At 42.8% G+C, this 24,003-nt stretch overlaps 1 protein-coding gene across 2 annotated transcripts in view; it reads right to left on the bottom strand.

Annotated features, from left to right (window-relative positions):
• The window catches only part of LOC110501709 (ecto-NOX disulfide-thiol exchanger 1), an 89,591-nt gene extending 69,451 nt beyond the window's left edge, over positions 1-20,140 (bottom strand). For both annotated transcript variants that reach the window (XR_016490608.1, XM_036959066.2), the window contains exon 1: positions 19,281-20,140. The gene's annotated coding sequence lies outside the window, so the exon portion shown is untranslated. The remainder of the gene's footprint in view (positions 1-19,280) is intronic.
• Between the last annotated feature and the right edge of the window lie 3,863 nt (positions 20,141-24,003).

The following is a 24,003-nucleotide window of genomic DNA, read 5'->3' as shown; positions in this document are numbered from 1 at the left end:
CTATTCTTTCAGCTGGATATCACTGTACCACTCTGCATGCATTAGACTGGATGGGAAACATCTACCCTCGCCACAGACTGCAGTGTGGGTGTGAAAGAGAGAGAGAGAGACAGATGTGAGGAGAGTGTGAGAATGTCTCCCCCACTTTAGCCCTAGAGGCTCTCTAAAGCTCGGTACAGATTTAACACACACACACACACACACACACACACACACACACACACACACACACCCCTCCCTGTGCTGTGGTGCTGATGGGAAGGGAAAGAGGATCATGTTACACATACAGTTCAATACATTTCAACCCTGAGCACTTCACAGGAGACTGATGCAACATTAATGACTCACTGGAGAGGACACACACACACCCGTCACAGGAGAGGACACACATATACAGTGGGGGGGGGGGGGGGGAGTCTGTGAACCCTTTAGAATTACCTGGATTTCTACATAAATTGGTCATAAAATTGTATCTGATCTTCATCTAAGACACAACAATAGACAAACACAGTCTGCTTAAACTAATAACACACAAACAATATTTCATGTCTTTACTGAACACACCGTGTAAACATTCACAGTGCAGGGTGGAAAAAGTATGTGAACCCTTGGATTTAATAACTGGCTGACCCTCCTTTGGCAGCAATAACCTCAACCAAACGTTTTCTGTAGTTGCGGATCAGACCTGCACAAAGGTCAGGGGGAATTTTGGACCATTCCTCTTTACAAAACTGTTTCAGTTCAGCGATATTCTTGAGATGTCTGGTGTGAACCGCTCTCTTGAGGTCATGCCACAGCATCTCAATTGGGTTGAGGTCAGGACTGACTGGGCGACTCCAGAAGGCTTATTTTCTTCTGTTCAAGGCATTCTGTTGTTGATTTACTTCTGTCTTTTGGGTTGTTGTCCTGTTGCAAAACCTAACTTCTGTTGTGGACCTAGCCTTACATCCTCCTCATTTTTCCGTCGATGATTGCAAGCTGTCCAGGCCCTGAGGCAGCAAAGCAGGCCCAAACCATGATGCTCCCTACACCATACTTTACAGTTGGGATGAGGTTTTGATGTTGGTGTGCTGTGCCTTTTTTTCTCCACACATAGTGTTGTGTGTTCCTTCCAAACAACACAATGTTAGTTTAATCTGTCCACAGAATATTTTGCCAGTAGCGCTGTGGGAAATCCAGGTGCTCTTTGGCGATCTTCAGATGTGCAGCAATGGGTTTTTTTCTTGTTTAGTGTTTTACGTATTGTAGACTCGTCAACAGAGATGTTAGCATCTTCCAGAGAGTTCTGTAAGTCTTTAGCTGACACTCTAGGTTTCTTCTTAACCTCATTGATCATTCTGCGCTGTGCTCTTGCAGTCATCTTTGCAGGACGGCCACTCCTAGAGAGAGTAGCAACAGTGCTGAACTTTCTCCATTTCTAGACAATTTGTCTTACCGTGGACTGATGAACATCAAGGCCTTTAGAGATACTTTTGTAACCCTTTCCAGCTTTATGCAAGGAAACCATTCTTAATCTTAGGTCTTCTGAGATCTCTTTTGTTCAAGGCATGGTTCACATCAGGCAATGCTTCTTGTGAATAGCAAACTCAAATCTTGTGAGTGCTTTTTATGGGGCAGGGCAGCTCTAACTAAAATCTCCAACCTCGTCTCATTGATTGTACTCCAGGTTAGCTGACTCCAGTCATTATCCTAGGGGTTCACATACTTTTTCCAACCTACACTGTGAATGTTTAAATTATGTATTCAATACAGACAAGAAAAATACAATAATTTGTGTGTTATTAGTTTAAGCACAATGTGTTTGTCTATTGTTGTGACTTAGATGAAGATCAGATAAAATGGTATGTAAAAGTTATGCAGAAATCCAGGTAATTCCAAAGGGTTCACATGCTTTTTATTGCCACTGTTCACCACATTCACTTGATAGAAAGACAGCCAGGTCACCCGTGATACAAGTCCGTATTCGACGTCTAGCCGTGTCTGAGGACGTCAAGAGATGACGTGGAAACCGACCACTAGGAGTAACAGTGAGCGCTGTTACCTTCAAGAAGGTTTTGGTTTTGTTAGGGTATTGTGGACGGGGATGGCCGTAAGCATCTGCCGGTGATTCCAAAGGTTGCACGTTCAAATCCAGCGATAGAAAGATATTTTCGTTTTAAACCTATACCAAACCTTAACCCTTACCTTAAAGGGAAATTTCACAATTTTCAACTTCATATTCATCACCTCCAGCACCACCCCAACATCAACATATGTGAAAATGGCGAGTTTCTATGTTTTGTTGTAAAAAAGATAGAGAAATAGTTTCAATGACATCATCAACCAATTAGTAGGCAATGCTTACTCATTATTGATTAAAATCTCTCACGATTCACACTGATGATGTCATTGGAAACACTTACACTATATATACAAAAGTATGTGGACACCCCTTCAAGATAGCAGATTCAGCTATTTCAGCCACACCCGTTGCTGACAGGTGTACAAAATCGAGCACATAGCCATGCAATCTTCATAGACAAACATTGGCAGTTGAATGGCCTTACTGAAGAGCTCAATAACTTTCAACGTGGCACCGTCATAGGATGCCACCTTTCCAACAAGTCAGTTTGTCAAATTTCTGCCATGGTAGAGCTGCCCCGGTCAACTGTAAGTGCTGTTATTGTGAAGTGGAAACATCTAGGAGCAACAACGGCTCAGCCGCGAAGTGGTAGGCCACATCAGCACTCAGAGGTCCCGTTCTGTGAGCTTAAGTGCATAAAAATCATCTGTCCTCGGTTGCAACACTTACTACCAAGTTCCAAACTGCCTCTGGAAGCAATATCAGCACATGAACAGTTAGTCAGGAGCTTCATGAAATGGGTTTCCATAGCCAAGCAGCCGCACGGAAGCCTAAGATCCCCGTGCGCAATGCCAAGCGTCGGCTGGGGTGATGTAAAGCTCGCCACCATTCGACTCTGGAGCAGTGAAACACGTTCTCTGGAGTGATGAATCACGCTTCACCATCTGGCAGTCCGACGGACGAACCTGGGTTTGCCGGATGGCAGGAAAATGATACCTGCCCCAATGCATAATGCAACAGTAATTGTAAAGTTTGGTGGACGAGGAATAATGGTCTGGGACTTTTTGTCATTGTTCGGGCTAAGCCCCTTAGTTCCAGTGATGGGAAATCTTAATGCTACAGCATACAATGACATTCTAGATGATTATGTGCTTCAAACTTTGTGGCAGCAGTTTGGGGAAGGTCCTTTCCTGTTTCAGCATTATAATGCTCCTCTGCACAAAGCGAGGTCCACACAGAAAAGGTTTGTCGAGATCGGTGTGGAAGAACTTGGTTGGTCTGCACACAACCCTGACCTCAACTCCTTCGAACACCTTTGGGATGAATTGGAACGTCGACTGCGAGCCAGGGCTAATCGCCCAACATCAGGGCCCGACCTCACTAATGCTCTTGTGGCTGAATGGATGCAAGTCCCTGCAGCTACAGTATGTTCCAACATCTAGTGGAAAGCCTTCCCAGAAGAGTGGAGGCTGATATAGTAGCAAAGGGGGACCAACTCCATATTAATGACCATGATTTTGAAATGAGATGTTCAACAAGCAGGTGTCCACATACACCACATGACTAAAAGTATCTTCCTCTATCTATTTTACTACAAAATATAGAAACTTGCAATTTTCACATATGTTGATGTTGGAGTGGTGCTGGAGATGATGAATATGAAGTTGAGTTATTTTTTCTTTCTTCCCTTTAACCTTTTGGAGTTAATGCCTAAACTTAACCTTAAACTTAACCTTGGAATGATACAGAGAAATAACCACAACTAAATTTGCCGTTTGAGAAACATGGATGAACTGTGAGAGCTTATTGGAGAAAGAATCACACACACACACTAACTGAGAATAATGTGGCACACTAATAAACATTAAGACAACATTCAGACAGATAATTACAAAATTACATGCTCACCTCTGTCCTGTCAACTCAAATCATAATAAACTCTATGTGATTACAAGACTGTCTAAACACTCAATTTAAATCACTTTGGCTAAGAATGAAGCTTTTTTATTTTCAAACAGCTACATTATATTGTTTTTATAGTTCATGTTAAAAGCCCTGAGTAATTGTGGCAACCCCATGAAAAACAGCTCTAACTAGACCAGTAAACATTTTAAGACACGCTGACACGCTCAGACGGCAACTAATTCTTCTAAATGTTAAGAGAAATTAGCCAGAGAGTAAGGTAAGTAGCCACCTGGAGCTAAGGGCTGAGAGAGAGACAGCAAGGGGGAGGGAGAGGGGGAGAGAGACAGCAAGGGGGAGGGAGAGGGGGGAGAGACAGCAAGGGGGAGGGAGAAGGGGAGAGAGACAGCAAGGGGGAGGGAGAGAGTGAGGGGGGTGGAGAGAGCAAGTGAGAGAGAGAAAGAGAGAGTGCGAGAGAGAGACGGAGAGAGGGGGATGAAGGAGGGGGAGAGAGAGAAATGAAATAACACTAAATACTCAGCAGTCAGGTGCTGCACTGACTGTCTACATGACTCAGGGAGGACTGAGAGAGGGTGAGCACAGTGTGTGTGTGTGTGTGTGTGTGTGTGTGTGTGTGTGTGTGTGTGTGTGTTTTTCCTGGGGGAGGTCTGTGAGTGAGTGAGCACTTCATTTAACGATAATAGATAGGGGACCTCTCATCTCCCTCTTCTATCTTCTAATGTCCGTCTGTATCCAAAAGTCCTCCTTTCACAGTGACAGAGCAACACAGATAACTGACCGACAGACTGGGATTCCTAGAAACACTCTGTACAAGGAGATCAGCCCAATCCCATGTCCACCTCTAGCCTCTGCTCCTACTCTCGTGTCTTTAAAAGATAGGCTGATTAAGGTAAACATCAATCGAATGACAAATGTAATAGATGCCCATCTCCTCCTGTTGCTAAGCAACATTAATTCAGAGGTTCCAAGAAAGGTGTGTGAGTTGTGACAGGTACACGTGTAACATCACCTCCCTCTGCCTGCTGATTATCGAGAGGCTCTGTGTTGCAGGCAACAATACTTATAGTTGAGTGAAATTTACAATATTAAATATATAACTTTTTTATGGTCATAAAATGATGTTGTTTTCATATTATCAACTCAAAATAAATATTCAGTTCACTAGCTAAAATAACATGTATGTTACTAATTTACGAAGATATAATATTGTTTTGGGGGGGTTTTAAAATGATTATTTTGCTGTAGTTATTAGTCTTCTCCAGATGGTTGATCGTTATAGATGTGAACTCCAAATATTGACTCGCCTGATGCTAGCACCCCACTGGACCACTGAAACAGCCTGCCCAAGCACAGCCGGTGTGTGTTTGCATGTGTGTGTGTGTTGGGTTGGGTCTTTTACCCTTGTGTGGACCTATAATACCCAAAGGTCCCCACAAGGATAGTAAAACAAAGATAATAATTAATTCCCCACATTTCCTAAGAGGACAAAAGCTATTTTAGGCTTAGGGGTTAGGGTTCATTAGGGTTAGGGTTAGGGTTAGGTTTAGGGTTAGGTATAGGGTTAGGGTTAGGGTTAGGGTTAGGGTTAGGTTTAGGGTTAGGTTTAGGGTTAGGGTTAGGTTTAGGGTTAGGGTTAGGTTTAGGGTTAGGGTTAGGGTTAGGGTTAGGGTTACAATTAGGGTCAGGGTTCGTTTCTTTGATAATTGTTATTAATGATGAAATCATAAAATATATGAATAACATTCCAGGCCATTTGGTCATTGACTGCAGGTAATAGGAAGTGAGCTTGGTACAGAATAGTAACACAGAGAAATTAAAGTATCTAGACTAAAACAGAGAAATGTAAGAATATAGACTAAAACAGAGAAATGTAAGTATCTAGACTAAAACAGAGAAATGTAAGTATCTAGACTAAAACAGAGAAATGTAAGTATCTAGACTAAAACAGAGAAATTAAAGTATCTAGACTAAAACAGAGAAATGTAAGTATATAGACTAAAACAGAGAAATGTAAGAATATAGACTAAAACAGAGAAATGTAAGTATCTAGACTAAAACAGAGAAATGTAAGTATCTAGACTAAAACAGAGAAATTAAAGTATCTAGACTAAAACAGAGAAATGTAAGTATCTAGACTAAAACAGAGAAATGTAAGTATCTAGACTAAAACAGAAAAATGTAAATATATAGACTAAAACAGAGAAATGTAAGTATCTAGACTAAAACAGAGAAATGTAAGTATATAGACTAAAACAGAGAAATGTAAGTATATAGACTAAAACAGAGAAATGTAAATATCTAGACTAAAACAGAGAAATGTAAGTATATAGACTAAAACAGAGAAATTAAAGTATCTATTTTATTTTTTATTTTTTATTTCACCTTTATTTAACCAGGTAGGCTAGTTGAGAACAAGTTCTCATTTGCAACTGCGACCTGGCCAAGATAAAGCATAGCAGTGTGAACAGACAACACAGAGTTACACATGGAGTAAACAATTAAACAATCAATTAATTAATTAATCTAGACTAAAACAGAGAAATGTAAGTATCTAGACTAAAACAGAGAAATGTAAGTATCTAGGCTAAAACAGAGAAATGTAAGTATCTAGACTAAAACAGAGAAATGTAAGTATCTAGACTAAAACAGAGAAATGTAAGTATATAGACTAAAACAGAGAAATGTAAGTATCTAGGCTAAAACAGAGAAATGTAAGTATCTAGACTAAAACAGAGAAATGTAAGTATCTAGACTAAAACAGAGAAATGTAAGTATCTAGGCTAAAACAGAGAAATGTAAGTCTCTAGACTAAAACAGAGAAATGTAAGTATCTAGACTAAAACAGAGAAATGTAAGTATCTAGGCTAAAACAGAGAAATGTAAGTCTCTAAACTAAAACAGAGAAATTTAAGTATCTAGGCTAAAACAGAGAAATGTAAGTATCTAGGCTAAAACAGAGAAATGTAAGTATCTAGACTAAAACAGAGAAATGTAAGAATCTAGGCTAAAACAGAGAAATGTAAGAATCTAGGCTAAAACAGAGAAATGTAAGTATCTAGACTAAAACAGAGAAATGTAAGTCTCTAGACTAAAACAGAGAAATGTAAGTATCTAGGCTAAAACAGAGAAATGTAAGTATCTAGGCTAAAACAGAGAAATGTAAGTATCTAGACTCAAACAGAGAAATGTAAGAATCTAGGCTAAAACAGAGAAATGTAAGTCTCTAGACTAAAACAGAGAAATGTAAGTATCTAGACTCAAACAGAGAAATGTAAGAATCTAGGCTAAAACAGAAGGCACTATAGAAAGATGACCTATTTTAGTCCATTAACAGTTTTGGGTCATCTCTCTTTTATCCTTTCATCCCCCTCTGCTCATAACGTCCCTCCACTGAAATGCGGGTTAAGATGAGGAATGGTAGAAGCAGGGACTTTAAGAATAACAAAAAACCTGTTCCCTGATGAAGGCGAAACACATTGGTAATAAACAAGTATTTTGAAGGCAAGTCTATTGTCCCCTATTGTCACACACAGACACACACGCACGCACACACGCACACACGCGCACACACACACACACACACACACACACACACACACACACACACACACACACACACACACACACACACACACACACACACACACACACACACACACACACACACAAACAATCATAGAAAAGACAGACAGCCACTCTGATTCCTTCCATTCTCAGCATCCATTACTGTCCAGAAACATCCCATCACCACAAAGCAGCATGCAGGGCTTTACACACACCACCTCTGGCAGCGCTGTCCCTGTTTTATTCTATATAGAATATGCCACTGGCCTTCGCCCCACGCACCTGTCTGATTTAGAGGGGTTGGGTTAAATGCTGAAGACACATTTCAGTTGAAAGCATTCAGTTGTACAACTGACTAGGGATCCCCCTTTCCCTTTCCAAACAAGGACACAGAGCAGAGAGGGATGGGGATAGAGAGAAGAAGGAGGAGGAGAGATGATGGGGAGAGAAGAGAGAGGGGGATGGGAAGCAGAGGGGGATGGGGATAGAGAGAAGGAGGAGGAGAGAGGATGGGGAGAGATGAGAGAGGGGGATAGGAAGGAGAGGGGGATGGAGAAGAAGAGGGGGATGGAGAAGAGAGATGGGGGATGGGTTGTAGAGACAGCTCTCATCCTCTCCCTCAACAACTGTTTTAATAAAACCTACACCTCTCACTGCATTACATACATCTCGTAAGGTTTAACATTAATGTGGGATAGAAGGAGAAATATTCTGAGGCTATTCCAGTAGTAAAGCCCAGTCAGTGTTGTGACAGCAGGAGTGTGTGTCTCTGTCAGGCTAGCAGAGAGAGGCAGCTTGTTCCCAGTGTTACAGACTGACTGCAATGATCACTCTTTGTTCCCACTGGTAGACTGGCCTGTACTAAGGACACATCCCTCACTGTCTCTATGTACTGATGTCCACACACACACACACACACACACACACACACACACACATACACACACACACACACACACACACACACACACACACACACACACACACACACACACACACACACACACACACACACACACAGAGATTCAGAATTAAAACATGTAAGCAGTGACATGCATGCACACACACACACACACACACACACACACACACACACACACTCTAGCAGTGGAAGAATGCTTTCCATAAGTATCTGTAGGACAGTTGGACTGTCTGTCTGAAATGTGTTTACATTTTACTCACACACTGCATTCTCCATACCACAGCCCTGACCTATCAGAACATCATGAACATCAGAAAGTGTTCAGGCCTCAGTCCAACGTTGATCTTTACTGGTGTACAAAACATTAAGAACACCTTTTTCTATGACATAGACTGACCAGGTGAATCTAGGTGAAAACTATGATCCCTCATTAACGTTACGTGGTAAATCCACTTTAATCACTGTAGATGAAGGGGAGGAGGACAGGTTAAAGAAAGATTTTTAAGCCTTGAGATTGTGTGTGTGTCATTCAGAGGGTGAATGGGCAAGAGAAAAGACTGAAGTACCTTTAAACGGGGTATGGTAGTAGCTGCTAAGCTTGTGTCAAGAACTGCAATGCTGCTGGGGTTTTCATGCTCAACAGATTCCTGTGTGTACCAAAAACAGTCCATCACCCAAAGGACATACGGCCAACTTGACACAACTGTGGGAAGCATTGGAGTCAACATGGGCCAGCATTCATATGGAAGACTTTCGACACCTTGTCGAGAACCATACCAGGCCAAACACATAAACACAACATAGAAAAAAGAACATAGACTACCCACACCAACTCACGCCCTGACCCTACTAACACAAAGATATAACAAAGGAACCATGCCTCGACGAATTGAAGCTGTTCCGAGGGCAAAAGGGGGTGCAAAGGGTGCAACTCAAAATTAGGAAGGTATTCCTAATGTTTGGTATAGTATGTGTATCTACATGATGTTACCGTATCTAAACCTTGTAATGAACCCAAAGCACACATTCACCCAAACACACACACTGTCACGTTCTGACCTTAGTTCCTTTGTTATGTCTTTGTTTTCGTATGGTCAGGGCGTGAGTTGGGCTGGGTAGTCTATGTTCTTTTTTCTATGTTGTGTTCATGTGTTTGGCCTGGTATGGTTCTCAATCAGAGACAGGTGTTGTTCGTTGTCCCTGATTGAGAATCATACTTAGGCAGCCTTTTCCCACCTGTGTTTTGTGGGTGATTATTTTCTGTTTTAGTGTTTTACAGGACTGTTTCGGTTTTCGTTTATTTTCACGTTGTTATTTTGTATTTTCAGTGTTCAGTAAAATAAATCATCATGAACACATACCACGCTGCGCATTGGTCCGACATTTCATACTCCTCGTCAGAGGAAGATGAATTCCGTTACAGAATCACCCACCAACCAAGGACCAAGCATCGTGGTATCGGGCAGCAGCGATCTCCAGACTCATGGACATGGGAGGAGATTTTGGACGGAAAAGGACCCTGGGCACAGGCTGGGGAATATCGCCGCCCCAAGGCAGAGCTGGAGGCAGCGAAAGCTGATCGGCGGCGATATGAGGAGGCAGCACGGCAGAGCGACAGGCACGAGAGGCAGCCCCCCCCCCCAAAAAAAATTGGGGGGGAACACAGGGAGTGTGGCAGAGTCAGGTTGGAGACCTGAGCCCACTCCTCGTGCTTACCAAAAGAAGCGCAGTACTGGTCAGGCACCGTGTTATGCGATCAAGCGCACGGTGTCGCCAGTACGAGCTCACAGCCCGGTGGGCTATAGGCCAGCCCCCCGCAAGTGCCAAGCATAAGTGGGCATCCAGCCAGGGCGTGTTGTGCCAGCCCAGCGTGTTTGGTCTCCAGTACGCCGTTTCGGCCCAGGGTATCCTGCGCCGGCGCTGCGTGCTGTGTCTCCGGGGTGCTGGGAGGGTGCAGTGCGTCCTATGCGTGCGCACCGCCCGTGCCGGGCGAATGTGGGTATTGAGCCTAAGGGAGAGGTGCGAGTGGTATGCACCAGATCTCCAGCGCTCCCCCACAGCCCGGTTCAACCTGTGCCTGCACTCTGGATGTTCCGGGCTAAAATGGTGATCCAGCCTGGAGAAGTGGTGCCAAGGCTGCGCGCCAGGGCTCCAGTGCTCCCCCACAGCCCGGTCCATCCAGTGCCTCCTCCAAGCACCAGGCCTCCTGTAGGTCTCCCCAGCCTGGTGGGTCCTGTGGCAGCCCCACGCACCAGGCTGTCTCTCCGTCTCCTCCCTCCAGGTCCGCCCGTCTGTCCTGAGCTGCCAGAGCCGCCCGTCTGTCAGGAGCTGCCAGAGCCGCCCGTCAGTCAAGAGCTACCAGAGCCGCCCATCAGTCAGGAGCTGCCAGAGCCGCTTGTCAGTCAGGAGCTGCCAGAGCTGCCCGTCAGTCAGGAGCTGCCAGAACCGCCCGTCACTCCGGCGCTGTCGGAGTCGCCCTTCACGCCGGCGCTGCCGGAGTCTCCCGCCTGTCCGGTGCTGCCGGAATCTCCCGTCCATTCGGGGCCCGCTGCTAGGGTCCCCAGTCCGAGCTCTAAAGGCGCCACGGAGGCGGGTAAAGAAGGGGGAAAAGACTATGGTGGAGTGGGGTCCACGTCCCGCGCCAGAGCCGCCACCGCGGACAGACGCCCACCCAGACCCTCCCCTATAGGTTCAGGTTTTGCGGCCGGAGTCCGCACCTTTGGGGGGGGGGGGGGGGTACTGTCATGTTCTGACCTTAGTTCCTTTGTTATGTCTTTGTTTTAGTATGGTCAGGGCGTGAGTTGGGGTGGGTAGTCTATGTTCTTTTTTCTGTGTTGTGTTTATATGCTTGGCCTGGTATGGTTCTCAATCAGAGGCAGGTCTCGTTCGTTGTCTCACAAAAGCACACGCACAAACACTCAACTAAGTGTATAACAGCATCAGAGTGTAAAGTGATATTCTACGATGCGCTGCAGTATCTATGGCAGTCCATGTCTGGTCAGTAGAGAGAAGAGATGCCAAACCTTCCCCCTGCTCTGATTGTAGACCAGAACACATACAGTATGAGTATGGCTTGGTTGGCCAATGGCCACTACAGTGGGCACAACTAACTTCCTTTATTTACCTGGAAATATAGTAAACTGTATGGTATTCATGGTACTGATTCTGTCCAACAACTAGTAAATATTTCACAACATTTTCGATACGAATAATAATACCACATGCCATTGAAACCATTACATATAGGGCACTCATCTCCCCCTCCTTCTAACAACAAAAAGCATGACTTGAAGATAGGAGTCACAAAACAACTGGGAGTGAATGTTCTTATAAGGATTTCCAACCCAGAATGTAATTTATATGTCTAGTAGAGCATCAAAGGGAGAGGAAAAACAGCACCAAAGCTAATCTGAATGGTGAAATAAATGAAAAAGAGCACCAAATAGCCTAATCTGACTGGTGAAATAAATGAAAAACGGCACCAAGGCTAATCTGACTGGTGAAATAAATGAAAAACAACACCAAGGCTAATCTGACAGGTGAACTAAATGAAAACAGCACCAAGGCTAATCTGACAGGTGAAATAAATGAAAAACGGCACCAAGGCTAATCTGACTGGTGAAATAAATGAAAAAGAGCACCAAGGCTAATCTGACAGGTGAAATAAATGAAAAACGGCACCAAGGCTAATCTGACTGGTGAAATAAATCAAAATCAACACCAAGGCTAATCTGACAGGTGAACTAAATGAAAACAGCACCAAGGCTAATCTGACAGGTGAAATAAATGAAAATCAGCACCAAGGCTAATCTGACAGGTGAACTAAATGAAAAACAGCACCAAGGCTAATCTGACAGGTGAAATAAATGAAAAAGAGCACCAAGGCTAATCTGACTGGTGAAATAAATGGAAAACTGCACAAATGGTAACCTGCCTGTTGAAATAAATGAAAAACAGCACAAAGGCTAATCTGACTGGTGAAAAAAAAGGAAAAAACACAAATGGTAATCTGACTGTTGAAATAAATGAAAAACAGCACTGAGGCTAATCTGATAGGTGAAATAAATGACAAACTGCACCAAGGCAAATCTGACTGGTTATGTAAACGAAAAACAGCACCAAAACTGATCTGATTGGTGAAATAAATAAATGAAAAACAGCAACAAGGCTAATCTAAGTGATGAAATAAATGAAAAACAGCACTGAGGCTAATCTGACCGGTGAAATAAATGAAAAACAGCACCAAGGATAATCTGACTGGTGAAATAAATGAAAAAGAGCACCAAGGCTAATCTGACCGGTGAAATAAATGAAAAACAGCACCAAGGATAATCTGACTGGTGAAATAAATGAAAAATAGCACCAAGGCTAATCTGACTGGTGAAATAAATGGAAAAAAGCACCAAGGCTAATCTGATAGTTGAAAGACATAAATGAAATAACAGCACCAAGGATAATCTGACTGTTGAAATAAATGAAAAACAGCACAAAGGCTAATCTGATAGGTGAAATAAATGACAAACTGCACCAAGGCAAATCTGACTGGTTATGTAAACGAAAAACAGCACCAAAACTGATCTGATTGGTGAAATAAATAAATGAAAAACAGCAACAAGGCTAATCTAAGTGATGAAATAAATGAAAAACAGCACCAAGGATAATCTGACTGGTGAAATAAATGAAAAACAGCACCAAATCGCCATATCTGACTGGTGAAATAAATGAAAAACAGCACCAAGGCTAATCTGACCGGTGATATAAATGAAAAACAGCACCAAGGATAATCTGACTGGTGAAATAAATGAAAAATAGCACCAAGGCTAATCTGACTGGTGAAATAAATGAAAAATAGCACCAAGGCTAATCTGACTGGTGTAATAAATGAAAAACAGCACCAAGGCTAATCTGACTGGTGAAAAAAAGAAAACAGCACAAAATAGCCTAATCTGACTGTTGAAATCAATGAAAAACAGCACCAAGGATAATCTGACTGTTGAAATAAATGAAAAACAACACCAAGGCTAATCTGACTGTTGAAATAAATGAAAAATGGCACTAAGGCTAATCTGACAGGTGAAATAAATGAAAAATAGCACCAAGGCTAATCTGACTGGTGAAATAAATGAAAAATAGCACCAAGGCTAATCTGACTGTTGAAATAAATGAAAAATGGCACTAAGGCTAATCTCACTAGTGAAATAAATGAAAAACTGCACCAAGGCTAATCTGATAGGTGAAATAAATAAATGAAAAACAGCACCAAGGCTAATCTGATAGGTGAAATAAATAAATGAAAAACAGCACCAAGGCTAACCTAACTGGTGAAATAAATGATAAACAACACCAAATAGCCTATTCTGACTGGTGAAATACATTTTAAAAAGCACAAAGGTTAATCTGATAGGTGAAATAAATTAATTAAAAACAGCAACAAGGCTAATTTGACGGGTGAAATAAATGAAAAACAGTACAAGGGCAAATCTGACTAGTGAAATAAATGAAACACAGCACCAAGGGTAATCTGACTGGTGAAATAAATGAAAATCAGCACCAAATAGCCTAATCTGACTGGTGTAATAAATGAAAAACTACACCAAGGCTAATCTTACTGGTTAAATAAATGAAAAACAACACCAAAAAGCCTAATCTGACTAGTGAACTAAATGAAAAAAAGCACCAAGGCTAATCTGACTAGTGAACTAAATGAAAAACAGCACCAAGGCTAATCAGCCATGAGGAATGTTAGATAGATACATATCGAATCATGATGGATACAGATCGACTCATGATGGCTTGTCTTGCAAACACATTTAACAGTATATACTACAGTATATGTGTGTGTATATGTGTGTATGTGGGTGTTTTTGTGTGTGGGTGTGTGTGTGTGTGTTGTGTGTAGGAGTGTGTGGGAGCGCTGTCATTCTTCTTTGGTAATAGGAAGAGCGAGAGTCTGGTCCTTATCTACAACACCCCTGTTTAACCCCTCTAATACATCAAACACACGCGCGCACATGCACACACACACACACACACACACACACACACACACACATACAGGGAGTACACCACTTGCACACACACACCTCCCTCCAAAGACAAATTAAGGCATAGTCCAGACCCTGATGCACATACTGAGAATTCCAGCCCTAAAAGCAAGAGTCACACTTAGACAAACACACACACACACACACACACACACACGGCCAGCCAGCTAGAACCCAGCCTAGTTAAAGGACTTAAATATCACGGGGGGAAAGTAGAAAAACACCCCTCAAAAGAGCTAGTAGCCTCATTCTTTTACCACAGTATTCTCTCCATCTTTAAACAGGACTGTAAGTGCTAGACCACAGCCAATTAATGAACTATAACTACTCTACACAGAAATAAAAACAACTTCAACCAAAGGAAAATGTGACTGTTCAGAACATGCATACTGTGTGAAAAGTAGCTGTTTTACATATTTTAAAGGATCATGTTAAAATGTTCAATGTTAAAACTTCCACTTCACAGTGGGATATGGATGAAGTTGCACTTCCTAGGGCTTCCACTAGTTGTCAACTGTCTTTCGAAACTTGAATGACGTTTCTACTGTGTTGTGGGGCTAAATACGAGCTGAATGAGTCAGGTTACTGGCAAAGAGCCATTTCCTGGTCACACGCATTTCACATGATATCGACCTGCGTTCCATTGCTTCTCTAGACACACAGGAAATCTCTGGTTGGAACATTATCGAAGACTTATGATAACAACACCCTAAAGATTGATTCTATACTTAGTTTGAAATGTTTCTAAGACCTGTAATATAACTTTTGAATTTTTTGTCCGAAGTTATGCCTGACCTGCAGGAGCGTTTGGATACGTGTTCCTAACGCGCTAACAAAAGTAGCTACTTGGACATAAATAATGGACATTATCGAACAAATCAAGCATTTATTGTGGAACTGCGATTCCTGGGAGTGCATTCTGATGAAGATCATCAAATGTAAGGGAATATTTATAATGTCATTTCTGATTTCGGTTGACTCCAACATGGCGGAAAATTTTATTTGTTTTCTGAGCGTCATCTCAGATTATTGCATGGTTTGCTTTTTCCGTAAAGTTTTTTGAAATTTGACACAGCGGTTGCATTAAGGAGAGGTATATCTATAATTCCATGTCTAACACTTGAATTTTTATGATGAGTATTTCTGTAAAATTATGTGGCTCTCTGCAATATCACTGGATGTTTTTGGAACTAGTGATCGTAACGCGCCAATGTAAACTTTTTTTAATATAAATATGAACTTTATCAAACAAAACATACATGTATTGTGTAACATGAAGTCCTATGAGTGTCATCTGATGAAGATCATCAAAGGTTAGTGATTAATTTCTATTTGTGCTTTTTGTGACTACTCTCTTTGGCTGGAAAAATGAGAGTTTTTCTTTGGCTTGGTGGTGACCTAACATAATCGCCTATTTGAAATCAGACACTGTGGTGGGATTAACAACAAGATTACCTTTAAAACGGTATAAGATACATGTATATTTGAGGCATTTTAATTATGAGATTTCTGTTGTTTTGAATTTGGCGCTCTGCACTTTCACTGGCTGTTGTCATATCGATCCCGTTAACGGGATTGCAGCCCTAAGAAGTTTTTAACTGATGAAAGATAGATTGTGCTGAATGCATGCCATTTCCGTTTCACCAAACACACACACACACACGATAAAAACACGCTAATAGTCAGATAAAGCTGAACTCTCCCTCCCTCCCTCCATCCCTCCCTCACCCTCAGACAGAGAGGCAGGCTGGCAGGCAAGCAGGCAGAGAGGCAGCTAATTGTATTTCCTGCCTGTTGTTCCATGTGCTTCAATCCCAATTAGATGTGCCTGGTCTGATCTGCTGCCAAGTCTCAGCCTGACTGACTTGAGTTCAACTTTCTTTGACTGACAGAAGCTTAAAATTGGGCACACACACACATACACACACAGGCAGGCAAGCAGGCACACACCCAGGCAGGCAAACAGGCACACACACATGGACAGACACACACACACACACACACACACACACACACTTACTCACACAGGCCATATCTGACAGTAGTCACACATGAGGGGAGATTCTCCCACCACAGTGTGAGACAGCCAGGGAGGAAACAGCAGTCAGAGCCCTGGGCGAAGGAAACACTGTGACTGAAGAGCTTTCTAATTCACACAATGACCACTGAGGGTGTGTGTGTGCATGTGAATGCATGTGAAGATGTGAAGAGGAGAGGCATGCCATGGGTAATCCCATCACCATCTCCTCCTCAGGCTCTCCAGTGTCCATTTCCATTTGGCTCCATAACGACAGCAAGATACAGACATGCAGCTAACACACTCTCACACACACAGCAGCTGTGTATTCTGTCCCGTTAAATCTCCAAACATAGTTTGTGTCTGCCTACAGGACCTAGCTGGGAGTGTTACTAAAATCAAGAGATGAGAGAGAGAGAAAGAAGGTCTAATTCCCTTGGCTGGGGATCGATGGCAAACACAGCTTGTGTTTCTTTTAAACACAAATTCTGAATCAGGTCTGTAATTGTAGACTTGATTATGTATTGAACCTATTTAAAGGGGCAGAACCAGGCTATAATGTAACAGCTCATCAGTAACTGCCACAGTAATCAGTGCCAGTGGTTGTGTGTGTGAGGAACGGTGTGGGGTCAATGGAGGTAGAGCTGTGTTTGTGTGTACAAAATGAACAGCAGTGCCATCCTGTTAACTCTGTGATTTGGTGTTATATTATGCCATTCATAGAGCAATAATATGCAAGGTCACTGGATTCATTCAATATAGAGAGGTGTGAATGTAAAGAGTTGACTCAACCATCTCCCTTTCTCACTCCCTCAGTCTCTCTCTTCCCATCTCTCTCTCTCGCTTGGTCTCTCTTGGCCTCTCTCTCGGTCTCTCTCTCGGTCTCTCTCTCGGTCTCTCTCTCGGTCTCTCTCTCGGTCTCTGCTCAGTGGTGATTGTTTTCATGGTTGAGGCTGTTGTTTACTGACTTCAGTTATCTTCTCTGAACTCATGCCATGTTTTCCAAAACAACCCCAATGCCCCCTGGGAAATTTGACTGTTGTTGTTATGATGTCAACTTTATACCAGTTTCTCCCCTCTCCTCCCTTCTCTCTCTTCCAATCTGTGAGTTAATATTTAGTTGTCTGAATCACGTTAATGTAACATCACTCACCAGCCTGCAGTGAAGGATGTTTGTTTGGTCTCTGAAAGGCCTTCTCTGCTTTTCATTATTCACTCATCTGTTTAGTATTAAGACATATCATAATTATATTATCTCAAATTCATCTGTAATCAAACATTGCATTTTGTCCTTAATAAATACAATTAATACGGTTGGCCAAATTTGCAGCCTGCAACAATTCAATTAATAGATGGAAATTTTAATTTGCAATTTCAATTAAGACTAGCTCAACCACCAGCCTCTGCACCCTGTCTCTCTCTACTGTAATTCTCAGGGGAAAATTTGTTTTTTTTAATTCAACAGCCTGTCTATATCTATGCCTATATGGAAATTACATCTAATACAGACTTCAAGGCCAAACCTTTCCGACATGATGGTCCTTTGTTACCAACTGCACTGGCTTTAAGCTGTATAATTGTATTTTATAATTGTATAATTGTAATTATAATTGTATTTTCTAATGTAATAGAAGGTACAGTCAGTTCTATAGATGACTCATGTTCTCTTGCATAGTCTGACAGACAGACACACACAGTGCGGCTAACTGAGATATTACTAACTGAGATATTAAATAAGATTTTTCATCCAAAGGCTCTTAGTAGAGGTTCCATTAGGCACATTGTGTAATTCAGAGTTATATTCACTTCACTTAGTCTACACACAGCACTATGAGTGTTACCATTTTAACCACACTAACGTTTCCGAATGATTGCACCCCCCCCCCCCCCCCCCCCCCCCCTCCCTCCGCTCTCCTTGGTGCTGAATCGGTTGCCCAGGTGACGTGTTATCAAGGGCATCCACCAGGCAGCGAGCTGAAGTGTTTGACTCACCGTCACTGTAGCAAAGTAAAAGCATCGCTCTCTGGATACACTTAACCAACATGCTCTTTCTCGCCATACCAATAACGGTTTTCTGAAGTACTAGCCTGCTAGGCTGATTTGACCCTAAATAGATCCCAGGTTTAGCCAACAGTTTTCTATTTGTCTGTAAAACAAAAACACACAAAAAAAAACAATTTAAAACAGTGGATTAAACTAGCAAATGGGTCTACATCGAATAGTAGGCTAAACTGTTTAGCAATTATGAACTGTGGTTCCATCAAAATGCGTGGCTCCCATGCCCTGTTGGAAGTCTGTATTTCAGGATCCGCTAGGCTATATAACTCTGGCAGAACAAAATATTTAAATAATCAAACTGTATGTCTTTAAAACCATGCCAATGTCAATCAACAAATACTGAAATACTGAAATAAATGGAAACATTCAACATGTTCGATATGGCATGGCAACATTATATTAGCGTGCTATAGGCATTATCTTTCTCTCTGTCAGTTTATCTCAATACCCAATCACACCCCAATCTCTCCATACCTAATCAATCACACAAGATGTAAATATCTCACTAGGTTAATGGTTGTAACCATGCAGTAGTTGGTATAAGAGGTGACACCGCTGCCTTGGAACAGGACATTACCAGCAGCGAAACCTCGATAGATGGCCTACCACAATCACACACTGTCAGAAACACACAGAAATCGACGCGCATAAGACGCAAGTATTTCACAAAGAAGCCAGCCTGTATCGTACCGTTTCAAACTGAAGTTTTCATAGACTCTGGACGAAAATAATTGATGCTGTAATCCTTTGACTTAAACCTCGAAAGACGGAGATGCGACGCTGCTGTCAACGCTCTTCTTTCTCTCCCGCGAGCTCTGGCGCATGCTTCCTCCTGTTTAGGTATAAAAAAAAAAAACGGAGTGGGGCGCGATAGGCGCGCGCCAACCACGGTTCGCCGTGCACGACTCGACAGACGGGTTGACTGCCTATGAAACGAGCAAGGACGTTTTCAGGTGCGGAAAATCGCTTTACATCCAGGGAACAGAAAAGGGGAAAGGAAGCCTGCGATCGATCTTGTCAGGGTAAAATAAAGGCCAGCCGGATATAGAGATACTGTTGGTCATGTAGTGTATGTGGACACCTGCTTGTCGAACATCTCCATCCAAAATCATGGAGTTGGTCACCCTTTGCTGCAATACCAGCCTCCACTCTTCTGGGAAGGCTTTCCTCTAGATGTTGGAACATACTGTAGCTGCGGGGACTTGCTTCCATTCAGCCACAAGAACATTAGTGAGGTCAGGCACTGATGTTGGCCGATTTGGCCGTTTGAAACTTGGTAGTGAGTGTTGCAACCGATGACAGACAATTGTTATGTGCTTCAGGACTCTGCAGTCCCTTTCTGTGAGCTTCACCACTTCACTGCTAAAATCCGTTGTTGCTCCTAGATGTTTCCACTTCACAATGACAGCAGTTACAGTTGACCGGGGCAGCTCTAGCAGGGCAGAAATGTGACGAACTGACTTATTGGAAAGGTGGCATCCTATGACGGTGCCACGTTGAAAGTCACTGAGCTCTTCAGCAAGGCCATTCTACTGTCAGTGTTTGTTTATGGAGATTTCATGGCGGTGTGCTCAATTTTATACACCTGTCAGCAATGGGTGTGGCTGAAACAGCCGAATCCGCTAATTTGAAGGGGTGTCCACATCCTTTTGTATATATCGTGTGTATATATAGTGATGTGTAACAGTTAGCAGGAGATATTTCAGCAGCCTAATCAATCTTCTTCCTGGGGTTTTATATCAGATCCGTTACATCGCTCTGTGTTTATCATTATTATATAATAGGCCACCTACTGCTGCTTATCTCACCTAGGGCGGCTTCGATCTCTCTACACACTGACAAATCACAGTCAATGACAATACCTGCTCTGCTATTTGCATTTCTTTCTAGAAAAAGGTCAGTTTACAGGTTGGTTTACATTGATGTTTTCACTCAAATGGAATTTGAATGGCAGAGGCAACAACAACCAAGCAGTCAACAATACCTCAAATCAAAATCAAATCAAATCAAATTTTATTTGTCACATACACATGGTTAGCAGATGTTAATGCGAGTGTAGCGAAATGCTTGTGCTTCTAGTTCCGACAATGCAGTAATAACCAACGAGTAATCTAGCTAACAATTCCAAAACTACTACCTTATACACACAAGTGTAAAGGGATAAAGAATATGTACATAAAGATATATGAATGAGTGATGGTACAGAGCGGCATAGGCAAGATGCAGTAGATGGTATCGAGTACAGTATATACATATGAGATGAGTATGTAAACAAAGTGGCATAGTTTAAAGTGGCTAGTGATACATGTATTACATAAAGATGCAGTAGATTATATAGAGTACAGTACATACATATGAGATGAGTATGTAAACAAAGTGGCATAGTTTAAAGTGGCTAGTGATACATGTATTACATAAAGATGCAGTAGATTATATAGAGTACAGTATATATGTATACATATGAGATAAATAATGTAGGGTATGCAAACATTATATTAAGTAGCATTGTTTAAAGTGGCTAGTGATATATTTTACATCAATTCCCATCAATTCCCATTATTAAAGTGGCTGGAGTTGAGTCAGTGTGTTGGCAGCAGCCACTCAATGTTAGTGGTGGCTGTTTAACAGTCTGATGGCCTTGAGATAGAAGCTGTTTTTCAGTCACTCGGTCCCAGCTTTGATGCACCTGTACTGACCTCGCCTTCTGGATGATAGCGGGGTGAACAGGCAGTGGCTCGGGTGGTTGTTGTCCTTGATGATCTTTATGGCCTTCCTGTGACATCGGGTGGTGTAGGTGTCCTGGAGGGCAGGTAGTTTGCCCCCGGTGATGCGTTGTGCAGACCTCACTACCCTCCGGAGAGCCTTACGGTTGAGGGCGGTGCAGTTGCCATACCAGGCGGTGATACAGCCCGCCAGGATGCTCTCGATTGTGCATCTGTAGAAGTTTGTGAGTGCTTTTGGTGACAAGCCGGATTTCTTCAGCCTCCTGAGGTTGAAGAGGCGCTGCTGCGCCTTCTTCACGATGCTGTCTGTGTGGGTGGACCAATTCAGTTTGTCTGTGATGTGTACGCCGAGGAACTTAAAACTTACTACCCTCTCCACTACTGTTCCATCGATGTGGATAGGGGGGTGTTCCCTCTGCTGTTTCCTGAAGTCCACAATCATCTCCTTAGTTTTGTTGACGTTGAGTGTGAGGTTATTTTCCTGACACCACACTCCGAGGGCCCTCACCTCCTCCCTGTAGGCCGTCTCGTCGTTGTTGGTAATCAAGCCTACCACTGTTGTGTCGTCCGCAAACTTGATGATTGAGTTGGAGGCGTGCGTGGCCACGCAGTCGTGGGTGAACAGGGAGTACAGGAGAGGGCTCAGAACGCACCCTTGTGGGGCCCCAGTGTTGAGGATCAGCGGGGTGGAGATGTTGTTACCTACCCTCACCACCTGGGGGTGGCCCGTCAGGAAGTCCAGTACCCAGTTGCACAGGGCGGGGTCGAGACCCAGGGTGATGATGACGAGTTTGGAGGGTACTATGGTGTTAAATGCTGAGCTGTAGTCGATGAACAGCTTTCTCACATAGGTATTCCTCTTGTCCAGATGGGTTAGGGCAGTGTGCAGTGTGGTTGAGATTGCATCGTCTGTGGACCTATTTGGGCGGTAAGCAAATTGGAGTGGGTCTAGGGTGTCAGGTAGGGTGGAGGTGATATGGTCCTTGACTAGTCTCTCAAAGCACTTCATGATGACGGAGGTGAGTGCTCAGTCGTTTAGCTCAGTCGTTTAGCTCAGTTACCTTAGCTTTCTTGGGAACAGGAACAATGGTGGCCCTCTTGAAGCATGTGGGAACAGCAGACTGGGATAGGGATCGATTGAATATACCTGGCATATCACATCAGTTCTGACGTATAATAATAACCAACTCTTACATGAAAATCTAATGGGAAATATATGAAATATGATCTAATATGTATGAATTAGAAACACAGTAAATAGATTCCTCCACACCTCCAGTAACCTTGACAATACAGATGACTCTCCCCTCCCTCAGGCATGATCCCTGGAGGACATGTGCACAGGTGCACACACACACACACACACACACACACACACACACACACACACACACACACACACACACACACACACAGGATACTGTAGCTATAGAAACTGTGTCTGCAGGATATTCGTAGAATGGCACAGTAGGTAATGATTTCAATGTGGATGAAATCTTCGTACAAACATTCCATTGATTGTCCACAGAGATGTGGATCTCAAAAGAAGGCTTCATATCATAAATAAATAAATGCTATGGAATTAACAGCAGCCACCTTCTAAATGTGAAAATATTATCTGGTAACTTGCCCCGCCTAGTGGTAGATTTGAGAACAGCTTTCACATGTCCAGTAAAATGGGTTCTTTGGTCAGATGGAAAACAGACTCTAAAAAAGGCAGACAATGAATAAAACTATTCTTCTGTAGTCTGTCATATTTATTTCCAGCAGTGGTGTGAATCTAATAACAGATTGTATAATGATAGTAGGCTCTATGAACCCCAACCATACAAGTGTTGTTGATATTGTTTGTTTCTATCTATCTCTCGTCTCATATTGCTATTTGGTTGTGGTTCTGTTAATCGGTGTGTGTTGTCTGGTTGTCTGTTTGTGGCTTTTCTTTAATCAGTGCTATCGGAATTGCATCTTAAATCACTAGCCTTAAATCAACTGTAACATTAGACACATCCACCAAGGGTGGGGAGAGAGATCCTACCAACCATGATGGTCCTCAATTTCATGCTAGAATGGTCTTTCTCTCTCTGCTGCTACTTGAAGAGGACTGGGGCTTGGGGGAGAGAGAGAGTGACAGAGAGGGATAGAATAAGGGGGATGCGGACTGTAGCCTGTGATAGACGGCTGTGGCTGGGGATGAGACAGGAGAGAGAGAGATGTTGACGCTGGCCATGTAATGCACTGTGACGAGCAATTCACCCAGCCACACTAGATCTGCTCCCCAGAAATTAGGCTGTCAGCTAACTACATCCATCTCTCACACACACACAGGCACCCGCACAGGCATACACACACGCATACACACAGACACACAGAAACACATTTCTGCTGGATGTTATGCTGTCAGCTGGCCACTTCTATCTCTTACACATGCACAAACTATACACACACACACACCTGACTCATAGTAACTGTGGCTCAGCGATATCCATCAGGCCAGTCGACACAGCCCATGTGATGGCCTGGACCTCTCAACCCATGCTCTTATTCCACAGCCAAGTCTTCCAGGACCACAGGGATGGAACCAGACATTTCCACATAACTAAATCTGCAGCCACACTTAGAAATTGGGGGAAAACTAAGATAAAGATGTTCTATTATTGTAATGATGGGGCAGTGAGTCGGAAGCAGGTGAA

Source organism: Oncorhynchus mykiss, chromosome 22, assembly GCF_057628025.1.
Source record: "Oncorhynchus mykiss isolate SJ-2025 chromosome 22, ASM5762802v1, whole genome shotgun sequence".
NCBI lineage: Eukaryota > Metazoa > Chordata > Actinopteri > Salmoniformes > Salmonidae > Oncorhynchus > Oncorhynchus mykiss.
This window is presented reverse-complemented; position numbering and strand designations above follow the sequence as displayed.